Raw genomic sequence first — 12,372 nt, 5'->3', positions numbered from 1 at the left:
CAATGATTTGTCATTGCTTTGTGCTCTGTAGAAAGGAAGAGTAATTAGCAAAATGGTTAAACCATTTCCCTACCTCCAGGTAAGCCAGGTCTTGCAGATGGAATCCTAGAAAAAAATGTTCGAATCCTATACTGTTCATAATCATTCTTGAAGGTTGGTCGAGAAGTTCGTTTGGGATGCGGAAAGGTGGTTTTTGTTTGTTTGTTTGACTTTAGGCTGTGTCAGTGATAGGCAGGCCTTTCGCATCTGCTAGTCCGCCTGGTTCCTTCTGGGGCTTTCTTCAGGTGGGTGGGTCATCTCTCACTTTGATCCCGTCGCTGTTTGACAAAGGGGAGGAGTTCTGCTTTTTCCTCCTTCATGACCCAACCCTGTGGGAACATGTCGGCATCACGGGCTCGTTGCTGTTTGTACTAATACCCATTTTCATCAAGGTCGCTCGTGTTTGATATCTGGGATGAGACGCAGACACACGAGCAGATGACGACTTGGTATTTCCCCTGGCGTCCCTGTTTGTGATTTATAATTTATACCTGGGAAAGATTTACGACTGAAATGATAATCCTTCCCGACAAAAGATAAACACACTTGTAAGTCATCAGGGTAAGTCAGATGGACTTGAAAGGGACAAAGAATTCACCTGCAAGCACTTTTGGCATCTTGCTCTTTCCCACGGATCCGGGCTGATGCCAGAAAGCGGAGGCTGCCAGGGCGCTTTCCGCAAGAGAACCTTCCAGAGCCCCTAAGGGTGGGACCAGCCAGGCCTGCCCTGCCATCCGGCCGTGGGGAGGATCTAGAGACCCGGCCCTTTGTGCTTTACTGCAGGAGATCAAAGGAAGGCCGGGAGGTGGCCCCGGTGCCGTGGGGGTCAGAGCCGCGCATGTTGGCTCAGGTGGTCCTTCGGGGGGCCCTGGGTCGGCCCCGACGACGGCCTAGGTCATCCTTGTCAGGTGGGTGTCTGCGGCCTCGCCACATTCCTGCTCGCAGTTGCAACTGATTTCTTAGGCCGCCGGTCCGGCCGCCTGATGGCTTCAGGATGCATCAATTACATTATCAAATCCTCCCCCTGGTGCACGAGCCTAACCGAGTCCGTAGGGGACAGTGGGTCGGTGTATACACTGTTTTGTGGAAGAGTCAAGTCCTCACCGTTGGTCTCTGGGGTCTGGCCGGCTGGGCCTTGCTCTGGTCCCTTAGGTCGCAGCTGCCGACGGTGCAGAGTCCCCATAAATTTCGCTTGGTCTAGACTAGGACTCTTCTGGGAGCTCCTTGGGAATTTTTATTTTCTTCTCCACAGACATAAGCAGTGTTGGAATAGTCAAACACATGGGATATTAAATGCTGGCAGGTAGTTCTAAAAAAAAAAAAAAATCATGAATCCACTACCTGCAATGCCCAAAACAGATACTGAACCTGATCGTATCCATTAAACATGAATCGCTTTCTTTTTATTACAAGTACTCAGAATCTTAACCCTCTCTTAAAAAAAAACAACAAAAAAACCTCTCAGGACAATCATTTTCAAAAAGGAACCAGCAAAGGGATCCATGATCAAAAAACGAATTGTAGTGCATTGCTAATAACTAACACGGGGAAGCCAGTCTTTAAAAGCTGCACTTTTTATTTTTATTTTTTGAGATCCTCAGTTCGCATCAACATAACAAAAAAGAAGAAGGGGCGCCAAGCAGTTATTACAGCCGCGTAAATCATGATTTGTGACAACCCGGGCGATAAAGTCGTTTGGATGACAATGACTAGCGATGCCGCCGGAGTTAATCAAATAATTATTTAACACGTGTTCCTCTTGATCTGGCCCTGCCTTCAGGACATATTTCATTCTTTCCCGCTCTTCTTTAGCACCTTTACTTTTAAATGGAGAAAATGAGCCAGGAACAGGCTGTCCGTGGAGGGAACCACTTCTCTCTCCAGTCGGGCTGTGATCTCTGTTAAAAGAGGGTCCTCGTCTAAGTCAGCCTGGTGGGTCCCTGGAGTGCCCACCACATGGTTTGCTGCCGGTTGGGAGTCACTGGCATTTCAGCCCCTGGGGTAAGCTTCCTGGCTAACGTCTTTTTCTTGGGGAATATTCCACGCAGGGTTCGCTTACTCGTTCAGATGTCATTTTTCTACAATGTTCCTTCTACTAGCAGGTGGCCTGGGTTGGGTGCGTAGGGAAGAACCGCATGATGGTCTGCAGGTGCCTCTGCCGGGGAACGAATGTTCCTTAAGATGTGGGGCTGAGCAGTGGTCCTGAAGGCAGGAGCACATTGCTCGCCCTGTAGTGCTTAGTATGTGCTCAGTAAGCATTCACCCGCATTGCTACTTCCACTGTTATTATATAAAGGCTTAGTGGATGTTTACTAAAACATGAGTGGCCAAGTGAATACATGCACATGCCTCTCCACGGGGGACGTTTGTACATGATAATGCTCATCACACAGACTCTGTATTAAATGCAGATGGGGGTGGGTAGTGTCAGGTGTGGGAGTGAGGACCAGCTGCTTCCTTACTCAGCGCCTTGACCTGGTATTTGTAATCAGTGGATATGTAATGAGCCACTGGTCTTTATGGACCCCAAATATCAAAGGGTGAAGAAGACAATAGGAACTCATCAAAAAGCCTGGCCCTCTCTGAAATGTCACGGGTAATCAAGTTCGGTGTTAATGGCTTCGGATTTGCATGTCATCGCTGTGAATGATGTACTATCCGTGGTGAGGATTAATAGTTTATGTGGCAGGGCTTATTTAAATCTTTCAAGAGTGTTCCTTTCTATTTTCAGTAATTTTATATTCAAATTCGAGGCAGAGATGAGGTGTTTTTAAAAACATGACTAAACGCTTTCTGCATTTAGCTCATCTTAATGTATTGGTCTCTCTTGATTGTTTTTCTTTATAGTGTGATCATGTGTGTTTTTAGCGTCCATTCGTTTGCTTTCTTAATATAAACTTTAATGTATTAGAAGAGCTGATAAGCTTAAATTTTGTCATGACCTTGAAATATAATGATAAGTCATTCAATTGAGTTCTGCTGAATATACTTGAATTCATATCTTCAACAGGATTGATAAATTGAAAACAAAATCAAGTTAACGTTTCCCTAATCTCAATGTTTACTGGAGAAAGTCAGGGTCATCGATGTGTGAAGTTCAGGTAGGAGATAAAGGGGAAACATACGAAGTTTGTAGAGTTTCTCTAGGGATTACATGTTTTCCCTGAATTGATTGTTTTTGAAGGCAATATTAAAATCTGTGATTTTTCTTTTCTTTTCTTCTTTTTTTTTTTTTTTTTTTTTTACACATAGAAAATTTTCAGTGCCCTAAGTGGGAGAATAAGAACAAGGCTTTAGAGTTGGAATAAAGACTCTTTATTTAACAAACTACATATTAAAAAAGAAATTATTGTGATTACAGAAATCATCGCAAGCAGCAGTTTGCTGTGCTGCCTTCTATTTTAAAATTGTCATCTCCTATCAAGCTGAAATAATTGGTTTCTATTGGCTCTATTGTGACCCACTGTAAATTCCCAGTAACTCCATCTTGGGTGGAATTGTCATGATCAAACTAAGTAAAAGTGTCTGACTGCACCGTGATGAAATCTGGTGGCAACCTCTGTTTAGAACAAACAGAATAGATGATGTCTTTTTCAAAAATCCCAAAGCCGCCCTTTCACTTTATCTATCACTCAAGTGACTTACATCTGTATTTGGGAGCCTGATTGCCTTTGCCAGAGCCCTTAAAAATTCCCCCAGGAGGGAGAGCCCCAGGCGTACCAGCCAAGGGTTGCAGGTACAAAGATGACAACCAAGGATCTTCATTCCCATCTGTCTGGAGGAGGGCCCAGCAGAGTTCCTGACAATAGAATGAGGTCTTGTTTGTGTGCGGCATCCACTAATTAATTCCATGTTTAATTGAACTTTGGTCTACTTTAGAGCTTCTGTTATAGCTCAAGTTGACTCCTTCCAAATTCACCAAAAAGAAATAGCACCTCATATAATTAGATTGTCTGTTTTCCAGGGCAAGCAGGGGAAATAACAAGTTATTTCTCCCTTACATTCTTCTTGTTTGTGCTCAATAATTTTTATGGAGTTAATTCAGATTGAGCAAGCTTTATGTGAACTTCCTTCCTGAGGATTTACTGCATCTTCTGCAAAACCATCTACATCTGACATTTTAGAATTACCCACCTATTTATGGGATGATCCTGCATTCTGTTCTTGAAAGAGCAAGTCAATTTTCGGCATAGATTTTTCGGTCATTTTTTTTTTTTTCCCATTGTCTGTTTTTATGAAAGCTAGTTCCCAAGTAAGAGTGGAAACAATAGCAGGAGATGGAATGTAGAGAATAGGACAGAACTGTGGTTTGCTGGAAGAGACGGTCTGGATCATAAACTATCAGGGGAGAGAAGAAACCTTGAAAACACAACCCAGTTATTTATTTTGTTCTTAAAATGTGTCTACGTATTTTTTAATATGAATGTATTTTTACCCAATGACTGATCTTACCTGCAGTCACTAAATAAGCTGCAGATGCTATGAGCGAGAAGTCACCCTCAAGTTTGCTGTATCATGTTAGCAGGGGAAGTGAACTAATATGGGTGTGTTATCTCACAGTGTTTTATTTTTATTTTTTTCTGAAAGATTTTATTTATTTATTCATGAGAGACACAGAGAGAAGGCAGAGACACAGGCAGAGGGAGAAGCAAGCTCCCTGCGGGGAGCCCGATGTGGGACTTGATTCCAGGACCCCGGGATCACGACCTGAACTGAAAGCGGGTGCCCAACCGCTGAGCCCCCCAGATCCCCTCTTGCAGTGTTTTAAAAATGATCTCTGGTACTATGTAAAATACAGGGATTATCCACACTCTCATCTGGTGCAGGCCAGCCACATGACACTGTGGTGATAACACGTGACCTTTTTAGAGCATCGCTGATACAGGCTAGGCCCCCCAGCTTCACTCCTCCCTGTTGTCTGATTTCATCATCACACCAAGCCCCCATAGAGGACAATGTTGAAGTCAGAGTGGGTAAAGTCCTAATCCACACGTCTGATGATGGCAAGGCAAAGACCAAATCCAGGGCCATGTGACTCTGGACCCAAGTGCGTGCCTTTCCCATTCTGTCCCCTGCTATAAAGTACTCCGCAGTCTAAAAGGAAATGGGACAGTGAGGAGAAATGTGACATTAAAAAAAATAGCCAGTGATTTGTTTTTGCGTTACTTTCTGCCTTTGTCCTTCTTTACTTTCGCTTACTTTCGTTACGATCTTGTTGTTGATGATCATGAAACATCTCTGTCCTAAATATCATCCAAATACCATCCGAAACAGATCTCCAGTCTATTCCTTTATAAACTTGATTACAGTAAGCCTAAAAAAAATATTTTCATTTTATCTGAAACTTTGTTTTCACCATCTCCCCAAAAGCCACTTCAAAATAACATCCCCAGGAGAATGAAGACCAAAAGTCACCAGCATCAGGGCAGTCTTCAGTTCTGGGGTCTTTTAGGTTTTTTTTTTTTTTTTTTTATCTTTTAGGTTTTACTCAGTTGTTTGGTAGAGGAAGTGTATCTTGGCATGAGTGGGATAAACTTCATTTTCTGGTCTTTCAGAGCCAGAACAACTGTCTTTCAGAAAGCGTTTTCTCCAGAGTATATAAAAGATCTCTAAATCATTGATCCACTGTTTAATAATTAAAAAAATGAAAAAAAACAATAAGAAGAAAACCCCCAAACACCTGTTTTTACCATCCTGCACTTACCATCCAGATAACAGAAGACAGTTCTAAAATCAAGCAAACACAGATGGAGCATTCCTTTCAGTAGTTCTGAAGCACAGTATCAGAAGAAACAGTGATCATAGTGCTGGTATTAGAAGAAAACTACTTATTTGAGATAGTTCTAATTAATAAATTTCCTTTGGATTTTGGATTAATTCATTTCTTTTTATTTCTAAGTAATCTCTCCCCTCAGTGTGGGGCTGGAACTCACAACCCCGAGATCAAGAGTCACTGGCCCTTCCCACTGAGCCAGCCAGGCCCCCCCAGGTTAGTCCATTTTTATAAAGACAATCCACGATAGGCTCTGTTCTATGAAGTTGGGGATTATTACAAGGAGCAATTATACTGGTTTGAAGAATAATTTCAATTTCATAAGGAAGTCATTCATTCTTTTAAGTTTCCATTGGTTTAGGCGATGGCAGAGAATATGCCATATCCCCCCCCCCCCCCGCCCCGATAATAATTAGCCCTCCCCCCGCCCCCCCATAGTAATTAAGCCGTTTTCATTCCCTTTAGCATTTGTATTGGAAGAGGATGAGATACTTCTACCTCATTTGAGATAAACTGTATTTTGATGTTTTTGCTTAGAGATGGGTCTGTTTACAGGTGGGCAGCGGTTCTCAAAGTGCGGTGCCAGGACCAGCCGTGTTGTCACCGATCTGGAAATTTGTAAGGATAGCAAATTCTCGGGCCCCATCGGACAATCCAAAAGTTGGATTGGAGTCCAGCAATTGATCTTTATACAAGACCTCAAAATCATTCTGATATATGTTAAAGTCTGAGAGTGACGGCTGCTGGGAATAGAAGCTCAGCATCCCAGCCGAATTTGGACTCAGGTCATCTGCACTTTGATGCCTCGCCCCTTTTAAATCAGCTGGCCTCCCAAACTAGAGGGTAGGCCCCAGGGGGAATGGCCTAAGAGATCAGTAATCTCTTCTAAAGTGTTTGAACCTCCTCTGCCTACGCATATCCTCCAGTTGGGTGGGGAGTAAACCCATCTACACTGGCAGAAGGTTAAGGCAGCATTTATCCACAGGCATCATAAGTGCAAAGTATCTCGATTGCTCTTTTAGTTTTAGGGGCTCAGAAAGGAAAAATTAATGGCATTCTTTTCCTGTACAGAGGAGGTCCGCAATTCAAGCTCAAGATTCCCAGGAAATAAAACCTTAAAACAATGTGACGTTAAAATCAATCACAATGTTAAATGGCAAAAACTCCAATAGTCTAAGAGATATATTTGCCCCCCAAATGGAGGAGGAATGTCTCCCAAATCAGGCTACTTCGTTTAACCAAGAAAATTAACTTAAAAGTGGATTTACTTAATAATAACACTGAGTCAAATCAGTTTTCCAGGAGAGTGGTTGATGGAAAGTTGACTGTCTTGCAGCAATAGAAAGTATTTTTTTGTTGTTTGTTTTGTTTTTTAATTAAGCTTCACTGCAAAACTAAGGGAGGCCTTGCAGGGTCACAGAGACTACGGTACCTCGGATTCCAGACTTAGTCCTGGAATGCTCTAGAAGGAACTACCGGCAAGTCATTCATCTCAAAAACGAGTATGTTGGACTAGATCAAGTGTCAGCAAAGTTTGGCCCTCAGGCCTGCCACCTGTTTTCGTATGGGCTGAGAGCTAAGAATGCTTTTTACAAACGGCATTTGCAATCAATTTGATAATATGGAACATTTTCTTTGAAATCTAACTAAGCAAAATGTTATCTCCCCAGATAAGAATTTCATTTTTATCATGATTAAACCTGCTTTTTTTTTTTTAAAAAAAGGACTTTTTTATTACTATTACGTTTTGAATTCCATCAATAAAAAAATTAAAGAAAATTTGTTAGATTTTTCTCTTGTAAGTACCTTCTTAATAGTCTTGGTATGACTCTTAAGCCTAAATCATTTAACTATCTGGCTCTTTACGGAAATATTTGCCAATCCCTGGACTAGATGATTTTTAAGTTTCCTTCAAAAACTCAATGTTCAAATAGTCTCAACGTATATCAGTCAAACCAGTTGTGGAATGAAGATGAGTTGGACCATGTGAATTTTCCAGCGTTTGGCCATGTTTGGGAGTGGAAAGGCGAGCCCCATTTCTCTATAAACGATGTCCCTGCCCATCTTCACCCATAAGCATAGTAATCCCAGCCATACTGCCTGGGTTAGAAAACCAACCCCGCCTGGGGCATATCCTTCACCTTTATGGTGTCAGTCTTCCCATCTGTACCGTGGGAAATCTGTTCATGTTCACAGCTTCCCCAGAGATGGCTGGGGCTTGTGTGTTGTGATAAAAACTTCAGAGCAGAAACCTATTTGGCAGATTGTTTTCCTTTCCCATCAATTTTTCTTAAATTATTCATATAATAGTCTAGCAAGTGAATGATTAATCGAGAACTGATTAGGTAATGCCCTTTAAAAGCGACTCATATTTCTAAAGTAGATTCCCAAACCCACCGAATCTACTGGGTAGCCACAGCACACGCAAGTCGAAGTTCCCATAGAGCCAGCTTGGAAGCGCGGGCCTGATGTCATACCTACATGAAGAGCTTGGAGGGACCCACAGACTCCCCAGAGCCAAGAGGTTCCCCAGAGACAGCTACTAGTTTGCATAAGAGGTTCAACTCTCCCCGGAGAGAGCCACTGCTGGAATTTCAGTTTAGACCTTCTAGGGGACTCTGGATTAAAATGCAAATTTGTTACCCAGGAAGTTAATTTTTAACTCTTGGTATCTATTTGCTAGTACATCAGCCCCTATTAGGTTTTTCCGAATTAGTTAGATAGCTGAGAGCAGCACTAAATAGAGACAAATCCAGTTCTCACCTCGGCCACCTTTATTTGGGCACTCATGATTGTGACTCAAGCCCCCTACACTTTTGGCACCTACCATTTGCAGGAGTCCCTCTGCGCCTGCGTGCTTCCACAAGGGCCTTAATATGGTCCACTGGAGAGTGGTGCTGCCCTGCAGAAGTATAATGCAAGCCATTCAGATAATTTTGAGTAATCACATTAAAAAAAAAAGTGAACTCTAAAAGGTAAAATTAAATTTACTGATACATTTTTTTAACTTGATACACCTGCTTTATTATTGCTTCAATATATAATCAATATAAAAATTCTTAATAAGACACTTCCTCTTGCAGTACTCTTTGAAACCCAGTATGTATTTTTCACTCACAGCCTGTCTCAATTTGGACCAGCCACATCTCAAGTGCTCAGGAGCTGCCTGTGGCATCAATTAGCCATCTTCCTGGCCAGCACAGGTCTGAGAGCCTTAAATTGGAAACTGGGTCGCAGACTGCAAAGCGTGGGGGGTGCAGACGACCACGGGGTGGACTGTAGGGAACAATGAAAGTTGGGACCATCCTCAGTTCTTTTGTACTCAATTATATCAGTGTCAGTGCGACCCATAGAAGTGCATACAAAAAAAAAAAAAAAACTTAAAAAAAAAAAAAAAACGTGAGCTGAGGTTAGATGCTGACGCTCAACTGTGTGACCTCAGGCAAGTTACGTAAAACCCTCAGTTTCTTCACTTGCAAAATGGGAATAGTGATAAAGCCTCAGGCTCACAGGGTTGTTGTGGAGCTTAAATAAAGTCATGCAGAAAAACAACGTAAATGCTCAAGGAATGCTTGATAGGTCATCACTTTTGCTGTGGTTATGAGCTACTTTTACAAACCAAAATTGCTGAAAAATGAACTATAAAGACAGTCTTTCTTTATTCCTGGAAAAAAAAAAAAGGAGGAAAGTGACCATAACTTCCATACACAATATTTTTAAAGAGTCGGTTTAACTAGCTGCTTAGATTGGGCATTACACCTCCTGGAAGTCCTCTCTGCACCGAGAAATCCTGAAGACACCACGTAACGTGAAGAACATTTTTGGTTTTCTATTTAACCAGAAATTATGATGTTTAAATATTCCACAGGGAAACTTCTACAAAAACTCTCCTAAAGTGTACCTCATTGTGCCGATGAAAGAAAAGAAAATAGTTTTTCTTCCTCTTCCTGCCCTCATGTATCTTCTCATTTAAATTCAGCAGAAAGGACTAATTAAGGCGAAGCTAAAGGACACGAATTCAAAGTTTGCTCTGCACCTGTGAACTCATCTTCCCACAATGACGCATTTGAAAGGCCAAAGAAGGTGCGCCTTCATGCTGTACTCTGGCAAGGGGGCAGAAGCAGTCGCACGCCCTCCCCGGGGTAGAGTGTGACTCACTGTGGACTTGCTCACCAGGCCATTTCCATAACAGAGTAGAGTGAGGTAGTTGGCACCCCCCGGGAGAATGCTGGGAAATCACAACACATGTCAATGTTTGCTCTACCAAATGCACCTCGCATGGGGATTTTGTTTAGAATGAAAGATGTAGTGAAAGTTTTAAGATGCAAATAAGTGAGGAAGGAGTAAATGTGGGACATACTTACACATTCAGGCGCCAAATGCTGGAAGGCCGTGAACCACATGAGCAAAAAAATGTACTTCTACCATCAATTTAGTAGGTCATCTTGAAGGTAGGCGGCCAAGCGGCCGTGTACACGAAAAACTACTATTATATTTGAGAGCTCCTTGCTAAGAGTCCTGAAATATTAATCACGTGGTTTTAATGTAGTCAAAGACAAAGGTATGTTAAGGGCAACAAGAGTTGCTGAGAATAGCGCAATGACAATTTTGTATTTTTGCTTGCACTTGAAAAAGCAGAGGAAACAAGAGTAAAAGTAGGGTATTTGAAGAACGGCAGCCTTCCATTTTCCAAATAGGTATAAAACTCCATATTCCCCAAATGAATTCACACGTACTCGTGCTAACACACTCATGGCAGCTTCAGGGACATGGAGAAAAACATATAAAATTGCCGTCTCCTTTTTTCCTTAAATCAACGCAAACATACGACCAATTTTTGACTTACAGCAATTCAAGACATCCTGTAATTTGACTTTTGTGAACGATGAATTTAATTTTTTAACTGGAAGTAGTCCGATCAGCTCAGAAGTTGAGGAAGTAGCAACACTCTGCTTTTCCTCTTCCTTACAACTTTTGAACGTGCTCCATTTTCATGTTGCGACGAATCAATCATGGGCCAATTTTGCTTGTCAGTCTTCCATTCCCATTGTGAGATTTTAGATCTTGAGGCCTGACGGGATTGAGGTACATAAGCTTCATCGGGAACATAGAGAATGTTCTCCCAATATCCAGACGTGAAAAAATAAGAGCAATTTATGACTCCTCGGCAGTCCAAGGAGCCCCACCAAACCCAACACCAGGTTTTTACAACTTGGCCTTTGTTGGCTGTGACTGAGTGACAGAAAGGTCCCAGTGGGTTTGTTTCTGAGTTCAGGGACTCGTGTTTGAAGTGGGAAGGACAAACTTGACCCTCAGTGCATCTGCCTCCCAAAGCTGGTGTTTCTGATTTTAATCGAAACCCTAGGGCCATCTTAGGCATGACCAAAGAGCACCTTGCATGTTGACCCATACCTAATGATGTGATGCGTATAAGCTCGAGACACATAAATCTCAGTCATGGGAGCCACTTGTTTTTCTAAGATGCTCCGGTCCAGTGAAAGACGAAGGCAAATAAGGGAGAGATTGATCTCTGAGCGCTTTTATTGTCGGGGCTCCACACATCATAAAGTTTTGGCTCGTTAAAGGAAATTCCATAAACAACTGGAGTTAGTAATAGTGAAGTAACTGTGCCTCTCTGGAGCTTCTGCTCAACTCCCTTTCCGCTTGCCATTACAAGAGCATGATTAAGAAAATACCAACCGGATATGCAAGAGGGAGGAACAGACTTCAACTGGAAGCCATACAGATGCTTCATGGATGAGTAATGAGACAAGGGAATGTGGCTCTATCTCAAAGAATCAAGCAGTTTCATGGATCTCTTTTTCTTATTGACTCTTTCCAGTAAAACCTTCCAGTAAAATGGTCAGTCTCCTTTGGTGGCCAGGCTCATGGAAAATGCCTGATGGGTCCTTCTCCCAGCTGGTATTTTTGATCGTTTAGGAACATCCTCAGGATGAGATAAATGGAGAAAATGGAAAGTGAATCATATTGGAAAGATTGTGGGTTAACTGTCCCCTTCTTCTTCTTCTTCTTTTTTTTTTTTTTAAACCTCTGGTCTTAACGAAGAAACTTTATTTTGGATGGCCTTGTCGCTGTGGGCTTAATACTGATGGTGTTGGTCAACTTTTATTTCAGGTTGAGACAGATTTGGGAGGTGACAGTGAGTGGCATAGGGGAGAAAAAGGGGCGAGCAAGGCCCTATTAATTATTTTTTATTGTGGGGTTTCACAGGATTATGGAGATTTTCCACATTAGTAAAAGCAGCTCTTGGTGTCAGTGTGATGTTTGCGAAGATGAAGTCATGGAAAGCTTGTCAGGTGCATAAAGAACTATATGGCCCGTGCTCTCTGCGGCAGCCACTTAGGGTGTGCGCACATGAGGAGGACAGGGGGTGGGTGTTGAAAAAAATGGAGACAGGGAAAAACCGGAGGGTTTTATTGATTCGAAAATAAACGTAAAATATCTGCTGATCTTAAAAAAAAAAAAAAAAAAAACTTAGCATATTAGATTCCAGAATCTGCGGTTGGGACTTTATATTACTTTCTCTTGAAATTGTGACA

General features: G+C 42.2%; 1 protein-coding gene across 2 annotated transcripts in view; it reads left to right on the top strand.

The window, feature by feature from the left end:
- Positions 1-12,372, top strand: part of EPHA4 (EPH receptor A4) — a 142,287-nt gene that overhangs the window by 51,695 nt on the left and 78,220 nt on the right. The window lies entirely within an intron of this gene.

This window comes from Vulpes lagopus, chromosome 22, assembly GCF_018345385.1.
Source record: "Vulpes lagopus strain Blue_001 chromosome 22, ASM1834538v1, whole genome shotgun sequence".
Taxonomy (NCBI): domain Eukaryota; kingdom Metazoa; phylum Chordata; class Mammalia; order Carnivora; family Canidae; genus Vulpes; species Vulpes lagopus.
The sequence above is the reverse complement of the archived record's forward strand: the minus strand, read 5'-3'. Positions and strand labels throughout refer to the sequence as shown.